This window comes from Pinus tabuliformis, chromosome 7 (genome assembly GCF_031772625.1).
Source record: "Pinus tabuliformis cultivar Carrire ecotype Pingquan chromosome 7, CPIR1, whole genome shotgun sequence".
Classification (NCBI taxonomy): Eukaryota; Viridiplantae; Streptophyta; class Pinopsida; order Pinales; family Pinaceae; genus Pinus; species Pinus tabuliformis.
In genome coordinates, this window is record NC_142293.1 from 1,349,333,402 (window position 1) to 1,349,359,111 (window position 25,710).

The window sequence follows — 25,710 nt, forward strand, 5'->3', positions numbered from 1 at the left end:
GTTGTTGCGTTTTGCATGGAAAGATTAAGAAATTATGATAGATTTCAGAAAGTAAATATATATATATATATATATATATATATATATATATATATATATATATATATATATATATATATATATATATATATATATATATATATATATATATAGTAAAAGGAAAATATATTACTACATGAAGATAAAGATTGATTTTTATATACTTTTCTTGGTTAAGAAAATAAATTACTTCATTGTTTCTGGGAAAAATAGTGTCTTTTCGATCGATTAGCCCTCTAGGATTGGCAGCTACCCTAGAAACAAACAGTTTAAAGCAATTTGTGATTTCCTCTATGTATGATAGGTAAGAGAGAGGCAAAGGAAGCCACCTGGATCTTTTGCTTAACTCCTTGCTTGATCTCTCTCCCCTTTAACACAACTTGCACCTCTTCTCCTACTTATCCCGCTTAGAGAATACCTGTAGAAACAAAGTAACAAAACACCATCAAAGCTGTAGGTTTTAACCCTGTACAAAAATTACCTGCATAAGAATTCTAAAGCACATAAAATAAACAATGCGAGAGCATAACACATAAAACACATATACACAGAGATTTTCCCCCGGATCCCAAAATCGGGACTACTTGCTTGATTTTTCATTATGTTCCTTTCAATTTTATAATACATATTTATACATGCCGAAGCATCCAATACCATGGACCGAAAACCATTGCGTCCAAAAAACATGTGCGAAAATCATGCACAAAACCATAGGTGGGTTCGCCCAACCTAACATAGGGTCCAAAACCAAAATTTTCTGGGGCATTGCCCTGGACCCCATAAAGTGGGGTTAAGAGTGCCCCTCAAACCCCCTGTTAACTACATGGAAAGAATATAACACAACCCAACAAAAGCATCTTGATTTATTATATCATAAACATTGCAGAATCAGAAATACAATGAACATACAATGGCATTCACAAATAACAACATTCACAAATACACAATTGTATGGAGGAAAAATCAAAGAACTTTATTAAAATAGAAGGGAGAATTACAACCCAGATGTCTGATCCAACATCATCCTCCTAGCATCAAAGCTCTCTTCACCTCATGAAAAGCAAGATCACCCAATAATAAATGCTCTTTCTCAAACATAAACTATCAGCGCTTCCTTACAAATTACAAAATTCTCGCCTCTAGATCTCTCAGATGAGGGATCCATTTATAGATGTATGCAAGGGTGTGAGTCATCTCTGGGTTTTTTATTAGTGTCATTCCAGATGTTGTTTTTGGTTCCACTTGGAGATTTCTTAGATCTCTTGCTCATCCATGGGCGAATTCAAAGAGGCAAGTGTCATAGGAGAAGTTTTGAGAAGATTCCATGAGCATTCACTTACCAAACTATTTCAGACATTTGTCCATTCTCACTCATCGCACCCCACAGAAGGCCTCTTCAGTATGCATCACACTTGGCCAGTGTAGAAGTGAGTATGCATTGCACCCTGATAGTGGAGTAGTGAGTATGGTCCTGTTTTTCAGGTGGAACTTTTGGGGAATGATGTAATCAGTTGACCATGATCTTTTAGGGGTATGAAACAATACTTTTAGGGGTTAAAGAGCCCTAGCTTATCGACGTATAAGATTGGGGTTAAAGTGCCCAAATATGTCTATAACAATTGCCCCCTAAAGCATGAAGTCGTAAATCTTTAATGTCGAGTGAAATGCTTTAACATGAGGATCCGAGGTTTCGAAACTGGAAGGTGACCTATATAAGATACAATACAATACATCATCATATATAATTTTCATGATCTAGTTGAGGCGGGCATTCCCATACTCAGCTTTATAAATCCATTTCATGTACATAGAATAGATAATCATCTGGAGTTTCAGACTGGTGATACTTCATATGTAGAGTCATCTTCCCTGGCTTGGATGACTATCTGTACAGCTTATGTGTACATTTGATATCTTTATATCCCTAAATATATCGCAACCCGGATGGATGAAACTAGATCTAGGGTCTTCAAACTCGTTCAATCTTCACCCGATGTACAAGTCGATCCATGTGAAAAGATGTTCTGAAGTCAAACATGGAAAGACATCGCCTGATTACCAGCCAATAATGTAAGCTGTTAATAGACACGAGAGGAATCACCGATAATGATAATGACCCTCAAGGTACTACAATACAATTCACGTGGTGTGAATATATGATCCGATGTTGAACACCATGCAAAATCTTTCGGTCGAAGGCCATTGATGTCAACCTATCACCGGAAGTAAGAAACTTGCCATTGAGGCATGGAAGCTTCAAAGTATTGAAAGGGTTGTTTCTAAGTCAACTTCTTGGATAATGAGTTGATGTCGACAAGAAGTGACCAGTCATAGGAGGGCCTTAATATGTCCCATATCTACGACGCGAAACAGAGAAAATTATTTTTTGAAGGTAGAAATGATTGACGACACAAGGTTCAGGAATGGCAGTCATGAAAAATGAAGAGTGAAGGTAGTGAAGTGGATGAGACATTAACTAGATGATGAATTCTCTACTGAATGAATTCTCTTGAACATATTGGCGACACTGAGATAGATTGGTAGCGTTAATCCCAAAAATGGATGGTGTGAAAGACCAATGGTGAAATGATCAGTGAACGGAATAACCTAACCTGACTCAATCATTGTGATGGAGTGAAATTTTCATGTTCAGAGCGAGCTGCTACCATAAAATTCTTCAAGTTTTCTTCCCTCTTTCCCTAGTCATTGTTGACCAGTACCTATTTATTTTTGTCAAGCTTGAGGAGGATAACATATGGTTGTTCTATAATTTTCCCTTCGGGAAAACATATCGCTACATTTTAGTGAGTCTAGTGATAGTGAAACTCGTTCTTGTCTGGGTGGACAAGATTGTTGCTATTGTTTTAACGAGTTTAATGACAAAGATAACTCGGTCCTTTTCATGTTTAGAGAGTTTGTAAAGGGATGAAAAGAAAACTCCAGAAATTATTTTTCATAGCATAATCCCTTAGGTCCAAAAAAGATTAAAATAATACAAAAGGGATGACTTTCCGATCACTTTAGTGAGCCGAAGAAGACAAGCGCTTGAACTTTTTCGTGAGATAATCCCTCAGGTCAAAAAAAGATTAAAATCTACAGGAGGGATGGCATTTTCAATTACTTTAGTGAGCTAGAAAGGCGAATAGATCGACAATATTTTCATATTTAATGCATCTGAAAAGGGTTTAAAGAGGACTCATTCTTGAGGAACATGTGGTGTCTAGGGTAGCAAATGGTTCCAAGTAATCTTGGAACTTCTCAAAACATGGTGATGTGAAGAGGTTGACTAATAAAACCACTCATCATAGATGTTTCTCAAAAGGGTAAAAAATCAAGTGGAAGCGTATGATCGGCCAAGAGAATGGAGGTGATGGCAGGAACACAACCAAGGCTCAAAAGGCAGATGGCATGGCAATCACAGAGGTTATTTACCAAAGGTGGGTTCATTTTTTAATGAGCTTGAACTCTGGGGGAACATATGCTCAGTGGGATGCGGGTTCATTTTTTAACGAGCTTGAACCTTGCGAAAACTATGCTTAGGGGAGGGTTCATTTTTTAACGAGCTTGAACCTTGTGATAACATATGCTCATGGGTAGGTTTATTTTTTAATGATCTTGAACCATGCGACAAAATATGCTCAGTGTTTATTTTTTCTTTTTATGTTAACTAGAAATGACCAAACTAAAAAGACAAAACTAAAAAGCTAAAAAAAACTAAAAAGCTAAGGAACTACTAACGTTAGGTAGGATGGTTTCATCAGCATTTAGAAAAAACACTTCCTTTGCTTCAACCAAAGAATAGAAGAAGGTGAATGGTGTGTCAGACCAATCACCTAACCTAAGAAGCTAAACAGCTAAAAAGCTAAAAAGCTAAAAAACTAAAAAGTTCAAAAAAAACTAGGAAATGAAAATGGTTGTTTTTAGCTTGCATAAAAAGGGTTGCATGCCCCCAGCATGATGAAAAGGAGAGTCTCCAGTAACCATATGGAAACTTACTGTGGTTAAGCAGGATGGTTTTTGTCAGCGGTTAGACAAAACACTTCCTGCACTTTGTCTGCCAAATAGACAAAGGTGAAAGGTGTCTCAGACCAATCACATAACCTACAGGGAAACTTATCTCTACAAGAAAACTTATCTTTTCAGCTGGGTTCGTCCACAAAATAGACAAGGGTGCATGCCCCCTAAGCTTCATTACATTCACCAAACTACTTGCAGTAATTAGGTGAATGGAATGAAAGTTGAAGAGACACTGTGGATATAAAAGGACCATTTAGGGATGATGATTGACTTGGAGCTATGCTTGAACCGAGAAATGAAAGTTGGTCAATGGTGACAATTTTTCCTTCAAACGAGAAACACCTTTTTTCTGAAGAGTTTTGAAACAATAGCTTCCATGTTATAAACATAGTCACGTCCAAGGAGTAGATTGTAATCTAATTGTCCTGGGACTACCATCACGTTCAGGTGAATAGTTTTCCTTCCCAAAGTTATCGGTAACTTAGGAAGGATCCCCAATGGTCGACTGGTTCCTTTGTTAAAGCCTGACAAATTCTGTGTGACAGGCATAAGCATTGGTGAACCAAGTTCTTTCCAAGTAGTTGAGGAAAGGATACTCACTGATGCACCCTCATCTATGATAGTGCCAGACACGATCATTTTGTAAACTTGTACTATGATCCGGAATGGTACATAAGAAGGAAGGTGGGATCTTGCTAGTCCATTCCAATCAAAGGAAGTGAATAGAATGCTTGGAGGGGGTACAGAATAAATGGTTGAATTAAACACTTGAGTAGCAGGAACTGGGGGATTTTCCTCCTGTTGTGAAGGAATGGGCAGATTGCCCCCAAGTTCATCAGACTCTGAAGTAACAAAAAGAATTTGAACAGTATCGTTCTCACTCTCTTTTCGAAGAATATGATCTTCTGAAGGTAAAACTGGGTCGACTTCCATCTTGACCTGTTGACTTTGGTCTGGTATGGACTCAGAAGATTCACTTTCAACGATAGGTGTTTCGACCGATGGTTTAGTTAAGTCAGTCGGATTTTCAACTAGCAAAGGACTTGGGGAGAGTTTCCTATATCCAGATGGAAGTCACTGCGGTGAAGCAGGACAGTTATGCAAGACTCTTTTGGCTTCACCAAAAAAATTACAACGAGGAAGGGTATGGTTCCCTTCACATAACTCACATGGTACTTTGACTTTTCCCTTCTATCTGCGAACTTCACTGTCACTAGTTGATGGTGTATTATCAACATGATCAACAGAGGTTGATGACACCTGCTTGTGTGAACGAGGGGACCATTCTCTCAAGATCCAAGGGAGGCACAGACAATCTCGATGAAAATGGTCTCCTCTACAGATTATGCATGGGAATCTGGGTTTAGGAGATTTAATGTGCAGATTTTCACCTGCCAATGCATCCAAATCTATGGTTGCTTGGTTGCCCCCTACTGAACTGGCTTCTTCTTCTTCTCCTTACCTTTCTTATTCTTCTTAGCCACTTGGTTATTAGCATCACTACTTTCACCAAGCGATGAGGACTAAGGGGGGGGAGAAATAAATGAAGAATAAGGCGAAGGGTCAACTTTGGTATCAACTGGATGTTGATTTGATTGCTGAGGAATCACATTATTTTGAACCATAGAGGTCGAGAACAACCATACTGGTAAGCCAATGGTAAGTCCTGGAAGGGACAAAGTAGCCATATGAGGAGCACCAATATTTATGCAAGATGTGAAAGGACTAGGATTCCCCTCAAAAGGGATTCCATGATTGTTGGACTCCATTATCTCAACCTAAGATCAATGAAGGAAACAGGGATGTTATTCCAAATTTAATAAATTTTAATGACTCTTTGACATAACTTTTCTTTTTCAATTTTTAAGAGTTGAGAAAAAGCTAAAGATGACTGTAGTCCCCTTCGATTTTTAATGAGCCTGAAGTGACAAGTGCTTGGATGGACCTTTTATTTTAAAGAGTCAAAAAGGAATGAAAGTGACTACTCTGGAAATCTAGATAGAGGGATTACCAAACCAATCGCAAAACTACAAAATACACCTTGGTGATAAATTAAAGAGAAATTACCAATGACTTATGTATGGCAGTCAATCTTCCTGAATTCTATGTTCAGTGCATTGTGATCAATACGACGGTAGACACGGCTTCCTATGGATAAAGCATATAAGCCTATTGTGGTCTCCCAATATATACGTGACAGTACGGGGAGCACAAGTCCGTGATAGCACTTGTCGTATCAAGGAGGAGGAATCACCCAACCTTCAATGAAAACGATAGTTACTAGATTTTACGATGCCAGAACACGTCTCTAGCCTAGACCTCTAGATGTGTTGCGTTAAGTTCCAAAGCGTTGTTAAGTTCATTGAAATTTATTTTAGATTTGATCTTGTTTAAAATTTTGCCTTTCAATGGTTCACCGCGTGATGTAGATTTAAAATTCCTAAATATGCAGTCTACAATGATAAACAATCATTGTTTATTTTGAGCAATGAAAATCCTAGCTACTAAGGAAAGAAGATTATGATTCTTTCAAACAAAGAGAAAACAACACACACTAAATGCACTTTTCCTAAATCATTTTTCGCACTTAGTCTAAATGAAAATTAAAATGCATGTATTTGTTTTTGTTCTCTTTAATGTGAAAATGCCAAAAAAGAAAACTAAATGTAGTAAACATCTGAAATATTTTTACTCAAAATGACATTTCAACAGTTTCTTTTTTAAAATAGAAAGGAAGACTAAACAACACTTTTCAATTTCGAATAGAAAATGCTTTCGACACTTCAAATATCAATAAATCAAATCAAATACATGAAAAAAAGTTCAATCGACAATCCAGGGAAGGAAGACTCAACAACACTTCTCTTTTTTACACAAAACGACAGTTACGACACTTTTTGTACCAAAACGATAGATTGATTTAAGAAACTTTTCGACAAAGGATCGTAAATGATGGACAAATATATAAAAACATCTACTAATCCTAATCAATGGAGGCTGATCTATCTGATGCAAGGAGGATTCAGTAATGAGGTAATGTTCATAAGCATCAAAACAACTAAATAGAGTTGAAAACACAGACAAAAAACCCAAATTTCATGAAGGGAAATAGGCTCAGTCAGTCATCGCACCTGGGCTTCATAGAAACAAGGATGCATCACACTTTTCAGACTCAGGAGGTGCGATGCATACTGGTAGATAGTGACAAGTAGTGTGATGGGCCAGGGAGCGCAACTGAGATGGGTTTTGGCTCAAATTTGTAGCTAATTTTAGTGAGTTAAGCTAAGCTATGATAGATAGTAAAGAGAAAAATACAGAGGTATGATCTTGAGAGGTTACTGAGCTACCAAAAGGGCATCTAGAATGCTTGTAGGTCAAATTTTTAGTTCATAAACTAAAGTAGAGATTGACTCAAGCAACATTCATCTACTATGCAATTGCAAAGGAAGAGAATTTCGAAGGCTATCTGGCTAACTTCAGGTTCTGTCTATAGTTTATAAAACAAACGAATATAACAAACGAAAATCTATTCAATCCCTAGCGGAGTCGCCATTTTGTTTCTGGGAAAACTAGTGTCTTTTCGATTGACTAGCCCTCTAGGATTGGCAGCTACCCTAAAAACAAACAGTTTAAAGCAATTTTTTATTTCCTCTATGTACGATAGATAAGAGAGAGGCAAAGGAACCAACCTGGATCTCTCTCCCCTTTGACAGAGCTTGCACCTCTTCTCCTACTTATATCGCCTAGAGAATACCTATAGAAACAAAGTAGAAAAACACCATCAAAGCATCTTGATCTATTATATCGTAAGCATTGAAAAATTAGAAATACAATGGACATACAATGGCATTCACAAATAACAACATTCACAAATATGCAATTGTATGGAGGAAAACTCAAAGAACGTTATTAAAATAGAACCGAGAATTACAACCCAACTGTCTAATCCAGCATCATCCTCCCAGCATCAAAGCCCTCTTGACCTCATGAAAAGCAAGATCACCCAATAATACAGTGCTCTTTCTTAGACACAAACTATCAGCACTTTCTTACAAATTACAACATTCCCGCCTCTAGATCTCTCAAATGAGGGATCCATTTATAGATGTATGCAAGGGTGTGAGTCATCTCTTGGTTTTTTATTAGTGTCATTACACTTGTTGTTTTTGGTTCCACTTGGAGATTTCTTAGATCTCTTACTCAACCCTGGGTGAATTCAGAGAGGTAAGTGTCATAAGAAAAGTTTCTAGAAGATTCCATGAGCATCCACTTAGCAAACTATCTCGGACATTTACCTATTATCGCTCATCGCACCCCACAGAAGGCCTCTTTAGTATGCATCGCACCTGGCAAGTGTAGAAGTCAGTATGCTTCGCACCCTGACAGTGGAGCAATCAGTATGGTCCTGTTTTGGCCAATTCTGGAAGGTTTTTCAGGTAGAATTTTTGGGGAATAATGTAATCAGTTGACCATGATCTTTTAGGGGTATGAAACAACACTTTTAGGGGTTAAGGATCCCTAGTTTATCGACATATAAGATTGGGGTTGAAGTGCCCAAATATGTCTATAACATGCATGCAGATAAAGATTGTTATTGTATATTTTTCTTGGTAGATAAATTTATTACTATATAGATAAAGATTGTTATTAAATATTTTTCTTGGTAGAGAAAATATATTACTACATGTAGATAAAGATTGTTATTATATATTTTTCTTGGTAGAAAAAATATATTACTATATGTAGATAAAGATTGTTATTACTATACATAGAAAAAGATTGTTGCAACAATAAAAGATAAGTAACCTTTCTTGTCTTTATATAACATTTCATATGCCTTTTATGTTAAAGATAGGTTGCATGCTCTTTTCTTAAAAAAATTATTTCTTGTCTTTATATAGAATTGCATATGCCTTTTATGTAAGAAACGATAGGTTGCATGCTATTTTCTTAAAGAAAGGATTTTGTAGTCATTTTCCTGGAAGTGAATATAGATTAAAGGCTGTAATTTGTGAAATATTCTCATGGGTAAGAAATTCATTTTGAAAAATAATACTTATGAGAAAATATAATAACCTATGCATAGATGAAATGGATAGAGGTAATATAAGTCATACAAATCTTCTTTGGAAAGAATGTGTTTTTATTGTGCGTGAAAGATGAGTTAATTGTGTTAATTCATTTGAAAGAGTTTGCAAAGTTACATGTTTTGTTGAGTAAAAAAGTAAATTATTTGTGTGTTGCATATTGGATAATTTGATTTAATTGCATGGTTTAATGCATAAAAGGTTACCATTACTACTATATTAGTTCTTATGCCCAAATGAAAGGTTGATTATGATACTTTATTGAAAAAAATGCATGAGAACTTTATTATGATACTTTCTTGGAAAGAAATTCATAATAACTTTGTACATAAATAATAGAGAAACTATTTTGGGCTTTTGAAAATAACTATGTAAAAAGAACACATATGAAGAAGCATAGAAACGATAGTTGGTTATATACATGAAAATAGAACTGTTGTGTTAGATATTTTAAGGAGAAACAAGTATTTTTCTGCAGAACAGAATAAGTATTATGGAAAGTAAAACAAACAGTTACTTGGAATAAATGTATTAGATTTCCTTTGTAAAATACATATATCTGCATGCAATAAATAGTGATTAACACATTAGTTCTTGTTTAGAGCAATGCATGTCTTTGTGCATATAATAGAGTTTGTAAATAGCTCTATCGAAATATGCTTTTTGAAAAGGGACTTGCATTTACTTGCATGATGATGAAGTCTATCATGTTAGCCTTCCCTTAGAAGCGCATGTATTTTCATAATATCTATTATATTGGAAAGACTACTTAGTTACATGCACGAGGAAAAGCTAAGGGGTTATCTCTCTTTGAATAAGTTTTTAACTGATTACATGCATGAAAAACAAATATAAGTTTCTAGTATCTTTCAAGTGAAATGATTGGTGATAGTGGTTTCCTTTGGATACGAACATGTGCTGCTACGAGAATGATCATAGTAAGGGAGTAATTATTTTGACATGCTTGATAATTATTTTTTTTATACATGCACAATGTTGTTGGAAGGAGCATGTTGTTATATTATATTTACATCTCATGTACACACATGAATGCATGTTAAATGATCGATTTTAAAGACAATTTGGATATGAACATGTGCTGGTATGAGAATGATCATAGTAAGGGAGTAATTATTTTGACATGCTTGATAATTATTATTTTTATACATGCACAATGTTGTTAGAAGAAGCATGTTGTGATATTATATTTACATTTCATGTACACACATGAATTCATATCAAAGGATCGATTTTAAAGACAGCTATGACACGAAAGCATGGTGACTTGTGCAAAGGATAGACTCTGTTTAACATGGTGGCAGGTAAAGAATTAATGGTCCATGTAGATGAGTGCGAGCTGCAGGATGGTCCACTGCTGGAACAATCATGCCACAAACATATAAAAAGTGGTCATTTGTGGGTAAATGGTTTCATGATCATTGTAATATCTTCTAGCTAAGTATGTTTTATTTTAATGATATTTTATTGTAATATTTTGTGACAATGGTTAAGGGATGGGCTCCCTTATAATCCGTTGAGTGAGGGGTGAACACCCTCACGAGCATTTAATCATAAAATTAAATGTTTGATGGTTTTCACCCAATGGGGTTTCCAAGGTATATTAGTGTTCAATGATATGATTGATTATTGTGTCAGTTTGATGATGTTGATTCCTTGGTTGATGTGATAATCATAATGTCAAGTATGCGATTAATTAATTTGGTTAAGGGAATCATGGAATGGATGCAAGGTTCATTAGACAATTTATGCTAATATAATATAACAATGGTTGTTAATGGTTATGGAACTTACTGTCATCTATTGAAAGTTACGTTATGTACTAATGGACATTTTGTCTAATGGTTAATGAAGAATGTGGAATAGTGATTTGGATAATTACTTGTGGGTAATTTGTGTAAAAAATTCTAACTCCCTGCATTTTCATGTGAGGTTATCCAGGTATGTTACAGCAAGATGCTAACTATAATCTAATTTTCAATTGTTTCTCCAACCCATTCCTAACAAATCCCACCATATTAACCATCAAAAACTAAAGGCAAATATGGCAAACTAAATTAGTAATAAACTAAATATGACAAACTAAATTAGTAATAAACTAATCAAAACGGTTATTGATTTCAACTGATTCTTCATAATATTAAACTTAGTAAATCTATGAATTTTAAATAAAAACTTACTGTAGGCATGTAACATCTATTTTTTATCCTTTTAATTAAACTAATTAATTAAAAAAATATTTTATAAACAAGTGATAAATTATTGTGTTTTGGGCATGTAGTATTGATAAGGTATAGTATTGACCCATAAAACTATATCAAAGTCTATTTGTACATTAAAAATTTCCATGGTAAAAGTGTATATATACTTAATAATTATTAATAATTTAAAATAAAATTATTATTTAGTATTTTTTAGTTTTGTATTATATAGTAAGTATTAATAAATATTTTGATGTAGGTTATATCATTGTGCAAATTTCCTATAAAGTAAATATAATAATATTATACCAATAGTACTTAATTTTAAAAAATTAAAAGTATAAGCTATGTTAATAGATATAATTTATTTAAAGTTTTTATTTTAGATAATTTTATCATATAACAATATATATTATATTAAATTTTATTAAATTCTGAAGTACCTTTCAAGACAATAATTTTTAAAATTACATAATCTAAAAAACAGGGAAACATTGTTAAATTTTATATATATTGTAAAAGTACATAACCTAAAAAACAGTGAAACATTGTTAAATTATATATATAATTAAAAGACTTTAACACCTTTCAAATTAAAAGACTTTAAAGATAAATTGTAATTTTTTTATAATTATTAATATATAATATAAATCTGAGAACTTCATTAAATTTAATATTAAAAATGATTACAGAAATAAACTGACAATTATGCAAATCCATATCCGATAGATTGTGCTCCAGTGTAGCAAAATCTCCGAAAAAACATTTCATTCAAGCCGGATGGAATTGTATTTCAAACATCTTTTAATAACATTTTATATTGAAAAGGAATATATGAATCACTTTTATATTATAGTTAGTTTTACATTTACCTAAAAGTTATTGAGCAGAGATGTTCATTTTATATTTTAATATGATGTGTAATGTTGTATTTTTTATTATAATTAAAATATAAATTTTAAAAATTTAAAAATAAAAATATTAAATAATTATATAAAACATTTAAACAATATTTACTTATAAAAAAATGACACATAAATACTCTCTAATCATTTTAAATTTATATTTAAAACAAACTTATGCTAATAGAATATACATGACATGACACGTGAGGTCTAAAGCTTCAATGTTAAATCCGAAGATAAAATTGCTTTGACGTTGTCTCACTGAAGCCTTACTTCGGTTATAAATGTAGGGATCAGTAGCCAAGATTGATTCAGATTATGTTTCTGAAGATTGATTGATAGGGTATGCAAGATGAGATTAAATTTATACGAATCCTCGAAGGGTTAGTTAAATTATGTCCGTAAAAGCTTACGATCTATCAGGATTGAATAAAGTTTATATATATTTTTTTATTAAAGTTTAAAATCATGATTGGGTGGAGAGTTTAATTTTAAAGTTGAGTATGTGGTGATGGGTAAGTTTGTTAGTATGTAAAAATAAAAATTATGTTTTAAATAAAAATAATATTTGTTATAATAAAAAAAAATATGTTTTACAATAATAGAGAGTAAAAAAAAAATTGTGAGTAAAATATTTGAATATGGTACTTTTCAAAATTATTTCAAAAGAAATTTAAATAAATTATTTGAAGAACTATGTTAGCTAATTTATGTCGATAACTTCACATATATTTATCTATAAAAAAGAATGTTTAAAATAAAATATTTGAATGGTGTATATAAAAAAAATTCAATGTGGGTTATCAATAAAATATTTTAATACCAATTAATATTTACATATAATTAAAAATATTTTAATAATAAAAAATCATTTTAATTTTCCTAATAAAACTACAATTACATATCAATTTTTAAAAAATTATGTATATGTTATGAAAAATTATGTTTTATGGTTAAAAAATTTATTTGGTCCTATATATATTATTTGGTCCTAACGATCATAGACTTCCTAAGCTAGCTTTAAATTCTAGCCAAAACCACCTAACGCTCAATCGAGGGTGGCATAAAGACACAAGGGCCTGGTTAAACTATTGGGAGATCAACGAAAATGATGCATTGCAAAACATAAATAACATTAAAGATATTGTTACTTCTAAGTTCAAAAAAAGAATGTGGTGTGAGAAAGACTTAGCAGCTAAAAGAAAATTAAGTTATTATAAGAAGGTCATCAACCCCACCCTAAATGTCACGCCCCCAAGCCTACGGTAGTCTTTCAACCGTGCCGGCGAGGTGCGGCACCACCGAACGCTTTCTTTTTAACAATACTAACGTTTATGGGCTACGCCTATTCCAACATAAACTTACTTAACTTGTGTTCTTATAACCAAATGAAATGTTACCCTTTATACTTCAACAAAGAACATTCTCATTCATTAATCATCAACAATAAACCGAGAAAAATACACAAGTATAAAGGGAGGGGCAACTCCCGGTAAAGTCTGCCCAACAATATATAACAGCTTCTTCAATTTTACAATACAAGTGTGCTTGACAAACTTCAAGCCAACACTTAGAATAATTTTTACAACAGGCATAAGACAGCCTCATACATCATTTTCTGCACCTTTGCATAAGAAGGAGTGCTCACCCGAGCCACTCGACCTTCTTATCAAATCCTGCATAAAAACCGTGTACAAAACCTCCTCAACCGTGACAACCCTTCACATAAACCAACTTAAAACATGCGAGATCTTCTTAACTCTTATGCGCATGAGGTATGCGCATATCCTCAAGACTTCGCACTTTTCTCTTGTCCTTATGCGAAGGTATTCAAGCGAAGTTCAATGGATGTTATGAGCTCCATCCTCCATCATATATACGCTTCCATACTTAGGATATAATCTTGGCCGACATGTTAAATAATAACATGAAGCTCCCATGTTAAATCTTTATGGTGTCGGCTTTTATTATATTTTATTTGCCCATTGTTGAATGCATATAAACCTTCATATTATATGGTTTTTAATCTTGTCATATAATATATGTTCTCCATTATATTTTATTTTTATTATCCACGCATATTTACATGTTCCTTAACATATGCGTATGTAAGCCTTCATATAATATGTTTATGTGCATTAATACTTGCGTCCAATACTTAGCCATATTTCGGCCTAAGTGTCTTTCGTCATATTCTTTCGTCACAAGGAGACCGCACACCGTCGCATATCGTTCGCCCGCTCGTCGTGCACGGAGCGCCCGCTCGTCGCATTAACCGCCCGCTCGTCGTGCACGCCTGCCCGAGTCACGAAGGCCTTACATTCTCCTCCACCTGAAATCGTTGTCGTCCTCGACAACATATCATCTCGGTAGCTCTCCACCAAGATCATCATCATTCAGGATGTCGACCTTTCTACACAAGGCAAACATCCTTGCAACATATGTAGAGACTCTTTCTCCACTATGTCTCGGCCTAGTGACCACTGCCACCAAGCTCACCATCCATAATCCATGCTCAGGTCCATGGAAACTCCATCCATCTCATCTGCAACATGCCATCACCTATCATGCCTGCTCCATATGCTTGAGGACTCACTGCCATGAGCAGCTAGCAATGAGCCCATCTTCTTACTTATCTAAGAAGATGTAGAGGGAGTAGAGCCTGAGGGCTCTTCCTCACTAATCAACTCGATCCATCTATCAGGATCCTCAACCTCCATCCTTTGTAGATAAGCAACCCGGTCTTCCTTCTGGACATCCGGTTTCACATATACCTCATCATCATCATCATCGTCTTCCACCAACTCCAGCATTTTTGTTAAGTCCAAGATACTATCTGAAAGTTTCTTGATGACCACTGATTGCTCCGCAAGTTTTGCCTCAACAGTGGACAACCACTTGTCCACTTTTTCCTTGTCTTCCATTTGCATTGCTCCTACTTTACAATCAGGTCTTGTTGCACCAAGGGTAGGCACACCAATGGGTACATCTTCTCTCCCATCATAAATGTAGAGCTTCTTCAAGTGTGGTACAATCATAGCATCGAATTGTTTCATAAAATCCACCCCCAATACAGCTTCATAGTCATCAATCCGCGCTATCGTGAAGTCCACCTTCCCGGTCCATTCACCAAGTGTAGTATCTACCTTCTCGGCTACACCAAGAATGTCCATCGGAGGAGAATTTATTGTCTTCATTTGTGCCCTTGCTAGTACAAACTTTAGTCCAATCCTCCTTGCAGTATTCTCGCTCATGAAGTTATGAGAGGCTCCACTATCTACCATAGTGATCACATTAGTACCTCCAACCTTCATTCGAACATACTCTAACTTGTTTCTTTCTGGGTCTCCCTTAGAGGCTACTTCTGTAGTAGCAGAAGCACCAAGTATCTGCATCATCCCCACAGAAGCATCATTACTTTCATCATCAGACTGTGCAACCGCAGCCACCTTTGGTTTAGAGGGACAATTCTTCACCATGTGTGGTCCTACACATATCCAACACTTCAAAGGCTTCTTTGTCTTCGAACCATCATCTGCTTTCGAAGCACCATCATCCTTCTTCTCTTTCAGCTTTTCGGACTTCTTCTTCTTGTCATCAGAAGTCTCATCAAGGTGATCCACCAACCTTTCAACTGCAGCAAAAGCTTCTTCAAGTGTTCTAATCTTCTGTCTCCTCACCTCATTGCGTGCCCAAGGTTTCAATCCCATAATGAAGTTGAACACCTTGTCTTTTTCTGCCATGTCATGAAGTTCCAAAGCTGCACTTGAATACTCTTGCTGGTATTCTTGTAGGCTTCCAGTTTGCTTTATGTACTTGAGTTTGGTCCTTGCTTCCCATGTGTCATCCTGAGGACTGAAGTGGGTCTGCAAAGCCTTCTTCAAGTCTTTCCATGAAGTGATGTCATTAGCACTGCCATTGGCAATTTGGTCCACCCTCCTTTGCCACCACATCTTAGCATCCTTTGTCAAGAATTGAGTAGCTACCTTGACTTGTGTCTCACCATCAATCAGGTTCAACCGCTCCAAGTACTGCTCCACATCCCATAAGAAGTTGCCAAGAAGTACTGCCTTCCTTGTTCCATCATAAGATTCCAGTTCCTTGACCTTCAAATGAGGCATTCCTCCAAATGAATAATGCCCCATGGCCCTCTTCACAATTGTAAGTTCATTCCTTGTATCTTCAGGAGTCTTCTTCAAGTTCTCAATTTCTGCACGACATTCTGCAAGATCTTGATCCCTTGATTCCTCGACTTCTTTGATTCTCTGTTCGAGTCGGGCACACCTATACTCAGTGTACTCATTTTGTATCTTGTACTCATCACTCCTCATTCGGATTTCATCGAGTTCTTCTTTAAAAGACATCTCCATACTCTCTATCTTTTCCGACATCTTTTCCATGAACCCAATAGTAGTATCGCCATGATTAGACCCGGCCTGAGATCCAGCTGCCATTTCGTCCAACTTCTTCTTCCTTTGTGATCTAGTCTCGACCATTCACCGAGTACCCTGTACTTCCACGAGCAACCTTTGCTCTGATACCAACTGTCACGCCCCCAAGCCTACGGTAGTCTTTCAACCGTGCCGGCGAGGTGTGGCACCACCGAACGCTTTCTTTTTAACAATACTAACGTTTATCGGCTACGCCTATTCCAACATAAACTTACTTAACTTGTGTTCTTATAACCGAATAAAATGTTACCCTTTATACTTCAACAAAGAACATTCTCATTCATTAATCATCAACAACAAACCGAGAACAATACACAAGTATAAAGGGAGGGGCAACTCCAGGTAAAGTCTGCCCAACAATATATAACAACTTCTTCAATTTTACAATACAAGTGTGCTTGACAAACTTCAAGCCAACACTTATAATAATTTTTACAACAGGCATAAGACAGCCTCATACATCATTTTTTGCACCTTTGCATAAGAAGGAGTGCTCACCCGAGCCACTCGACCTTCTTATCAAATCCTGCATACAAACCGTGTACAAAACCTCCTCAACCGTGACAACCCTTCACATAAACCAACTTAAAACATGCGAGATCTTCTTAACTCTTATGCGCATGAGGTATGCGCATATCCTCAAGACTTCGCACTTTTCTCTTGTCCTTATGCGAAGGTATTCAAGCAAAGTTCAATGGATGTTATGAGCTCCATCCTCCATCATATATACGCTTCCATACTTAGGATATAATCTTGGCCGACATGTTAAATAATAACATGAAGCTCCCATGTTAAATCTTTATGGTGTCGGCTTTTATTATATTTTATTTGCCCATTGTTGAATGCGTATAAACCTTCATATTATATGGTTTTTAATCTTGTCATATAATATATGTTCTCCATTATATTTTATTTTTATTATCCACGCATATTTACATGTTCCTTAACATATGCATACAAGCCTTCATATAATATGTTTATGTGCATTAATACTTGCGTCCAATACTTAGCCATATTTCGGCCTAAGTGTCTTTCGTCATATTCTTTCGTCACAAGGAGACCGCACACCGTCGCATATCGTTCGCCCGCTCATCGTGCACGGAGCGCCCGCTCGTCGCGTTAACCGCCCACTCGTCATGCACGCCTGCCCGAGTCGCGAAGGCCTTACACTAGAAGATCAAAAGTATCTCTCTATTTTAACTAGTTCAAAGAAGAAAATTAATATAGCAAAGATTAGAATGAATTCTCATGAGCTCCATAATGAAATAGGTCATTGGGCAGTTCCTAAAACGCCATGGATGGAAAGGATCTGCCATATATGTAAGAATAGGAACATCAAGGATGAAAACCACTTCCTCTTAGAGTGCCCCGCGTATAACCACATTAGATCTCAGTTTCACAATCTTTGTTACAATACTGACCTTCCTAGCCTTTTACAATGTCAAAATTATAGTGAGCTCGGGAGGCTTCTCTCCAAGCTTTTTGAGCATAGGAATAAAATCTTAAATCAAAATAGATAATTTGTTTCTTTAGGTCCGATAGACCATTATTTGGTCTCAGCGGACGTTAACCATCATCATCATCATTTAGCATTAACAAATACAGTTTAATCAACAAAAATAACACATTGTATTTTGCAATTTAAATATATTTTTGAAATTTATTTCAACAAGAAATTTAAATAAACTATTTGAAAATCTATGTTAACTAATTTATGTCGAGAACTTCATATATATCTATCTATAGAAAAGAATTATTAAAATAAAACATTTTAATGTTGTATATAAAAAATATTCAATGTGGATTATCAATAAAATATTTTAATACCAATTAATATTTACATATGCTTAAAAATATATTAATATTAAAAAACCATTTTAATTTTTCATATCATTTAAAAAGAATTATGAATATGTCATGAAAAAATTAAATTTTATGGTTAAAATATTTATTTGGTCCCATATATATTATATTTAACATTCACAAATACAATTTAAACAATAAAAATAACATATTGTATTTTGCACTCTAAATAAGTTTGCACGTGAAGAAATTTGATCCCTCTAAACTTATATTAAATTCATATTTAAAATGGATATATACTAGTTATATATGCAAAAAAAAAAAAAAAAAAAAAAGCCTAACCTAATAAAAAACTCTAAAAAAATTTAATCCCATTTGTTTGAGAAATATAATTTATTAATTGAGTTAATTTTCATTTTTTTTGTTTCAAAAAAAATCACTAATTTTTATGTTTTCCAAAATGATTTTCCTTATCATAAAAATTACTATAATTTTATAAATATTATATAGAATCATTTAAAAAAATTAAATATATTTACAAAACTAACATCAAACACATTTTACATATTAAAAACTGCTAAGATTCACCCAAATAACTGCGTAAAATCCATCAAATGAGGTTATATAATTTACTGTGGATAACCCCATGTTTATATGACGTCCAAACCCATAAAATGTAAGATTTAACTAAAATAGATTCGATCCAGATAAATTTTTAAATGTATTTCAACTGTAAATAAAATAGATTCGATCCAAATAAGTTCTATAAATGTAATTCAACTGTGAAATAGAGAAATTTAGTCCCACAAATTTCACATATAGTCTAAACCAGGCTATATATACCTGAGAACTGGTCGAACATGATTTCTTCGGTTGAAGGGATTCGATCGAAATCGCAAGGAACGGCAGGATTGATACTGTATATATGGTCATCCGCCGAAGCTGAGACTTGGCCTATTCCATCGTCACACAGAGTCTCCAAAGGTCCACTTCCTCCTTTTACTATTGTAGGAGCCGGATTTGCATAAGCTTCTGGATTAGGAGCCGGATTTGCATGCGCTTCTGGATTGCAAATACGTGGCCAATCGCCAAGTGTCCTTCTTCCCTCGCTTTCAGGCAACTGATAGCTTTTCTGCATGCTATTGATATAAATATATGTTGGATCGCCGAAGTTTACATCATATATCAAATGGAGAGGATCCTTGCAATCATCCTGGAAATCTGCATGGCTAAAGAAGCTTTCAGTGTTCTGTGTAGAAATCTGTTGGTTATTTGTGCGGTCTGGAATTGAACAGTATTCATCATTTTGATCCTGTACATGCTCGCGTTTTAATTTCAATACACCCGGAGGACAGTGTTGATTTTCTCCAAGATGTTGTTATAAAGTGGGAAGCATCCTTCAGGGATAATGTCCAAGTACTGCATGTCAGAGTAAGAAGACCTAAAAGTAGAAGCATCATCTACGGGAGCAGGCACTGACGTAGTATTAGATTGGGAGGGGATATTCGATGTGGTGTTCGCGGTGGAGGAGGGGGGACGGTGATTCAACTTGAAACTCTTCTTTCGATAAGAGTTCCAGTAATTTTTTATCTCATTGTCAGTGCGTCCTGGCAATTGTGTTGCAATCCGAGCCTATCTGTTGACACGGTGTGTTAGTTTGTTTATTAGTCATCTCACAACCAAATACCAATTATCAGGATGACCACCATCTCTCTAAATATCAGAATAAATGATCAAGATAACTTGGTAGTTGGTATGTGATTAGATAATGATTATTTGCAATATAGACTATAAAAGTCTAAGATTAAACAATAATCATAATTATTAATCGAAAAAATAATTAGAAATGACATGTAAAATCAGAACGGTGAAAAGTGTTTCAGGAATGGAGAATGACAAAAACCTGTTACCCAGCATGGATTGTGAGTATATAATCAGCCGCTTTTCCTGAGGAGAAAAGGGAGCACGTTTAAGCCCATGACGTAAGTAGTTAATCCATCTGAGCCTGCAGCTCTTTCCACATCTCTGTAGACCTGTATGAATGCAGTAGCTTTATTATTGCGATGCATATAAGGGAATAAGATGATTCAAATGGCCGTGAAAATGAATTATTATGAGTGAGGTGGGGAAAATTAATTATTATGAGTGAAGAGATTTGAAGTTTAAACCTTAAATTACAGCTTTACTTTATAATAATAGTTATTAGAATTGAAGAATCGACCAAATTATAATTTTTTTAGATAATTAAAAAAATGAATGCAGAAGCTTTATTATTGTGATGCGTATAAGTGAATATGATAAAATAAAGAAGTGTTGAAATATAATTTCCCCTGCTACGTAAGTGTTGAAATATAATTTCCCCCTGCTACGAGTTGGTGGTATTTTTCAAATGGCAATGATTACAATCATAATTTCCCCTGCTACGAGTTGGTGGCATTTCTCAAATGGCAGTGATTACAATCATCAGTGGACACGTGGACAAGAGTTTTGTCAAAGAAGTATTTTCCCGGAATGTAAAGTTTAGGAAAAAAGGACTTGCGATATTGATCGATAGCCGTGCGATTAAAGTGGGCCAGGTCTACGTCCATGGTATATGGATTCCATGGTTACCGTAGTAGACTTGGTGTGTGATCGGGAGGAAGAATTCTCTGAAAATGGCTGTATACCAGATGTGAAGGACAAGAAATCAATTAATCCACCTGAAGTAGTTAATGAAATTTACTACGGTTGGTATATGTTGGTAAGGTTTTTAATTTTATTATTTTTAAATTCACGGGAGTAAGTCTTTTGTTTTACGGCACAAGTAAAAATGTCATGTTATGTTCTTTTGTTTTAGTGTTGAATGAGTAAGGAAACGCACAGCAGTGCGAAGTAAAAAAATGTAATATGCGCAGCAGTGTGAGGGTTCTGGAGTTTTTGTAATATGCAGTAGAGTGTATGAAGAAGTAAAAAAAAGAGGTTTATACACGCACAACAGTGTGTAATATGCAAGGGGAAGCACGCAGCAGTGTGAAGTTTTTTGTGTGGTTGTTTTGTTGAGAAAACAAAAGGCAATACGCAGCAGCGCGTATGTGCTAAGTGAATGTAATGTTTTGTTGAAAGACAGAGTCTGTAATGCACAACAGTGTAGAGATATTACAGCCTGAGCGCCATTGTGAAGAGCAGCGCGAATGAAGAGATTTTTACACACAGCAGTGTAAAATTTCAAAACAGAAACAGAGCAAATTTGCAAGGAGACATTTCAAAACAGAGACAGAGCAAATTTGCAAGGAGACAGAGTAATTTTTTTGTGTGGAACTGAAGTGTTCCTGTTGTAATCCCTCTATTAAGAGGAAGATCCTTTTTGTAACTGCAGTTGTTTTATTAATGAATACAAAATTCTTTTGTGTGTGTTGTTAAAACTCTGTGCTTTGGAAACAAATTTTTGATCCTGTGGTAAAAACAGAGTATTATTCTCTGTTCAGTTAATTTTGTTTGGAATTACCAGAAATTCCCAACATGGTATCAGAGCTTGTCCAGGCTCTTTGAAGGTGTCAAAGAAGCTGAAGGAAGATTTCTTGTTGCAGCAGCTTCTCCAGCAGAGTGAAGACTCAGTCAAAAAATCCAAGGTATTTCTCAAGATTAGTTTTTTTTTTGTTCTTGTTCCTTCATTCAAAGCTTAACAGCTTGAAGGTCAACATTTAGAACACAAATGGTGAGGTCAAGGAAGAAAGTCTCCAATCCTCCTAAGAATGTGTTTCCCTCTACTGCTAAAATATAAGACAATCAATTTGATGAGGCTCCAAGGTTCAATGGTAACTTTAATATATGGGAAGCAAGAATGAGGACTTTCTTACAGTCTCAAGGGATTGAAATTTGGGAATCAGTGATTGATGATAGCAGGATGGATAGAGAATCCAAGGAGTACAATGCAAAAGCATCAAAGACAATCTTGAATGGGCTACCTGATTCTGTAAAGAAGAATCTTGGAAAACATTCTTCAGCAAAGGATATATGGGACAAACTTCATGACCTTCACTCAAAAGGATCACTGACCATGACCATAAATCAAAACGGAGATCCTGAACCCATCATAGAAGCTGAAAATGAGAATGATGACATCAAGGCTGAAGTAGACGTAAAAGATGAAAAGAATGAAAAGGACTTTGTAGAAGAACTCCTCGCTCAACTTATCACTGCCATGGAAGAGATTAACAATTTGAAAAAGGAAAATGAGGCACTTAAGAAGATAGCTCCAGTTGGTAACCAAGATCAAACAAGGAAGAAAGTTGATCTCATCAAGCTTCAAGTACAAGAAAGTGATGAAGAGCTTGCCAAACTTAAGAAGGAATTTCATCGAAGCAAAAGGAAGCATCATGAAGAAGTCATACCATGACAAATCAATTGAATAAAGAAAAGAAGCAGGAAAATACCTTGTCAAGTCAACTTGAAGAAATGCATAAGAGCGTGAACAGACTTGAAGAAGAGATTGGTTAGTACAAGGTAGAGGTCTCCTCCTTTAAGTCTCAATTAAAAGAAGCCAGGAAACAGGCACAAGGAGCTGAGAAGAAAATGGAGAGCAGTCAAGCAAAGAATGAAGAAATCTTCAAAATGAAGTCAGATATCATCTCCTTTAAAATAGTAGCAGCTGAAGCTACTCGTAGCAAGGAAGAAACTGAGGAACAACTTACAAAGAAGAATAATGAGTGTGAAAGATTGGAAGAAGAGATTGTCCTCCTCAGAAAAAAGGTTGAAGGGATGAACAAAATCTTGAAGAGCTCTCAAACCTTGGATGACATGCTCAGCTATCAAAGATGTCCATATGAGAAATCAGGGCTTGGGTATGCAGGTGAACCCTCAAACAAGAATGAAAATGCTTTAAGCAAAAGATATGTGAAGAAGCCAGAAAGAAATGGTGATGCTCCTAGTTCTAGGAAAGGCAAGGAGAAAAATCAAGGCTACAATAGAAGAAATCCTATTCTAAGAAGAAATCTTGCTCCAAGTAGAAAACCAGCTCCAAAAAGAAATGTAGATGATGTCAAAGAGGCAAGAGGCAATGGTTATCATTAAAGGATATCAAAGCAGAAAGGCTTCAGAAGTACATCAAGGAAGCCTCCATCTCCAAGGTATCAAAGTTCATTTTTTGGTTATTGTTATTCTTGTTCAAACTTTGGTCATATGGCAAAACACTGTAAATCATCTCGTAGAGATAGATGTTATAGTCTCTGACAACTTCCAAGAAACAATTTTACAAGAAGAAATCATGAAATCTTATTCATGAACAATGTAGAATGCTTCAAGTGTCATAACATTGGTCATATGGCACGTGATTATAACTTAACATGGGCTCTTACACAAGCTAGAACCATGCAAAAGAAGAAAGTTACACAAGTATGGAGAAGGAAGGAAATACAGTCCGAAAGTTCCTTGAGCTCTCCAACCAATATATGTTTTTTTTTAGAGGACTCTGCCAAAAGGAGACGATGCATATAGTTAGGGGGAGCCTGTAATTTTTGATCATTATCGCTGAAGCTATTAGTGAACGGGTCCTTATGAAATCCTTGCTGAACTATATTAACAGTCATTCTTTGATGAAGATCATGTTTCAGGAGCCATTTCATGGGCTTCTAAAAAACAACCTATTGTAGCGTTGTCTACAACAGAGACAGAATATGTGGCAGCTACAACAGAAGCGTGTCAAGCTATGGATGAGGAGATCAATGCCATAGAGAGAAACAAGACATGGGATTTAGTTGAACTGCCAAAAAGAAAGGAAATCATTCTTCCCATGAATGGGAGAAAGGAATTGAAGTCCCTTGGAGATCTTCTTATAGGGGAGAGATATGGAATTAAATCTGCTATAAGAGCAGAGAAGAAAAGGTTGCAGGATAGCTCGGAGATGCAAAGGTTGGAAATCTTGTCTGAAGCAGAGAGAAAGAAGATATTACATAAGGATCATAATACTTTTGCAGCTGCTATGGCATCTGAAGGAACATCTAAGAAACTGAGAGCAAATGACCCACTGATTTTCCCAGAAAGCACAAGTGCAGATCATGCCCCAATGAATATAGCCAGCTGCAAAGACAATACTCTTATTCTCCATAACAGTAACCAGGCACAGTTTTGTGGCTCGGGATTGATTAGAGTGCCTGGGCATAGCAGTGAAAACGATGAAAGGAAAGGTGAAACGAATAGGCATAAAAGTTTTGAGTTTTTGAGGAAGTGTTTGGGTATGACTGATAACCCAGTAGTTGAAATTAAAGGGAGTGTTGAAATATAATTTCCCCTACTGCATACTGTTTCTAGAAAACCGCCAGCCTTTTTTCGCACCGCCTTTCACGAGTTGGTGGTATTTGTTAAATGGCAGCGATTACAATCATCAGTGGACACATGGACAACAGTTTTGCCAAAACAGTATTTTCTCGGAACGTAAAGTTTAGCAGAAAAAGGCTTGCGATATTGATCGATAGTCGTCCGATTAAAGTGGGCTAGATCTATGGTCATGGTATATGGATTCCGTGGTTACCGTAGCAGACTTGGTGTGTGATCGGGAGGAAGAATTCTCTGACAATGGTTGTATGAATGGGTCTCTCGAACCAAATGTGAAGGACAAGAAATCAATTAATCCACCTAAAGTAGTTAATGAAATTTACTACGGTTAGTATATGTTGGTAAGGTTTTTAATTTTATTATTTTTAAATTCATGGGAGTAAGTCTTTTGTTTTACGGCACAAGTAAAAACAACATGTTATGTTCTTTTGTTTTAGTGTTGACTGAGTAAGGAAACGCACAGAGGTGCGAAGTAAAAAATGTAATATGCGCAGCAGCGCGAGGGTTCTGGAGTTTTTTTAATACGCAACAGAGCGTATGAAGAAGTAAAAAAAAGGGGTTTATACATGCACAGCAGTGTGTAATATGCAAGGGGAAGCACGCAGCAGCGTGACGGTTTTTGTGTGGTTGTTTTGTTGAGAAAACAAAAGACAATACGCAGCAGTGCATATGCGCTAAGTGAATGTAATGTTTTGTTGAAAGACAGACTCTGTAATGCACAGCAGTGCAGAGATATTACAGCCTGATCACCATTGTGAAGAGTAGCCCAAATGAAGAGATTTTTACACACAGCAGTGTAAAATTTCAAAACAGAGACAAAGTAAATTTGCAAGGAGACAGAGTAATGTTTTTTGTGTGGAACTAAAGTGTTCCTGTGGTA

At 35.4% G+C, this 25,710-nt stretch overlaps 1 pseudogene; it reads left to right on the forward strand.

Moving 5' to 3' along the window:
- LOC149252554 (floricaula/leafy-like protein FL1 pseudogene) overlaps positions 1 to 24,992 on the forward strand; it is an 87,666-nt pseudogene extending 62,674 nt beyond the window's left edge.
- The last annotated feature ends 718 nt before the right edge of the window (positions 24,993 to 25,710 follow it).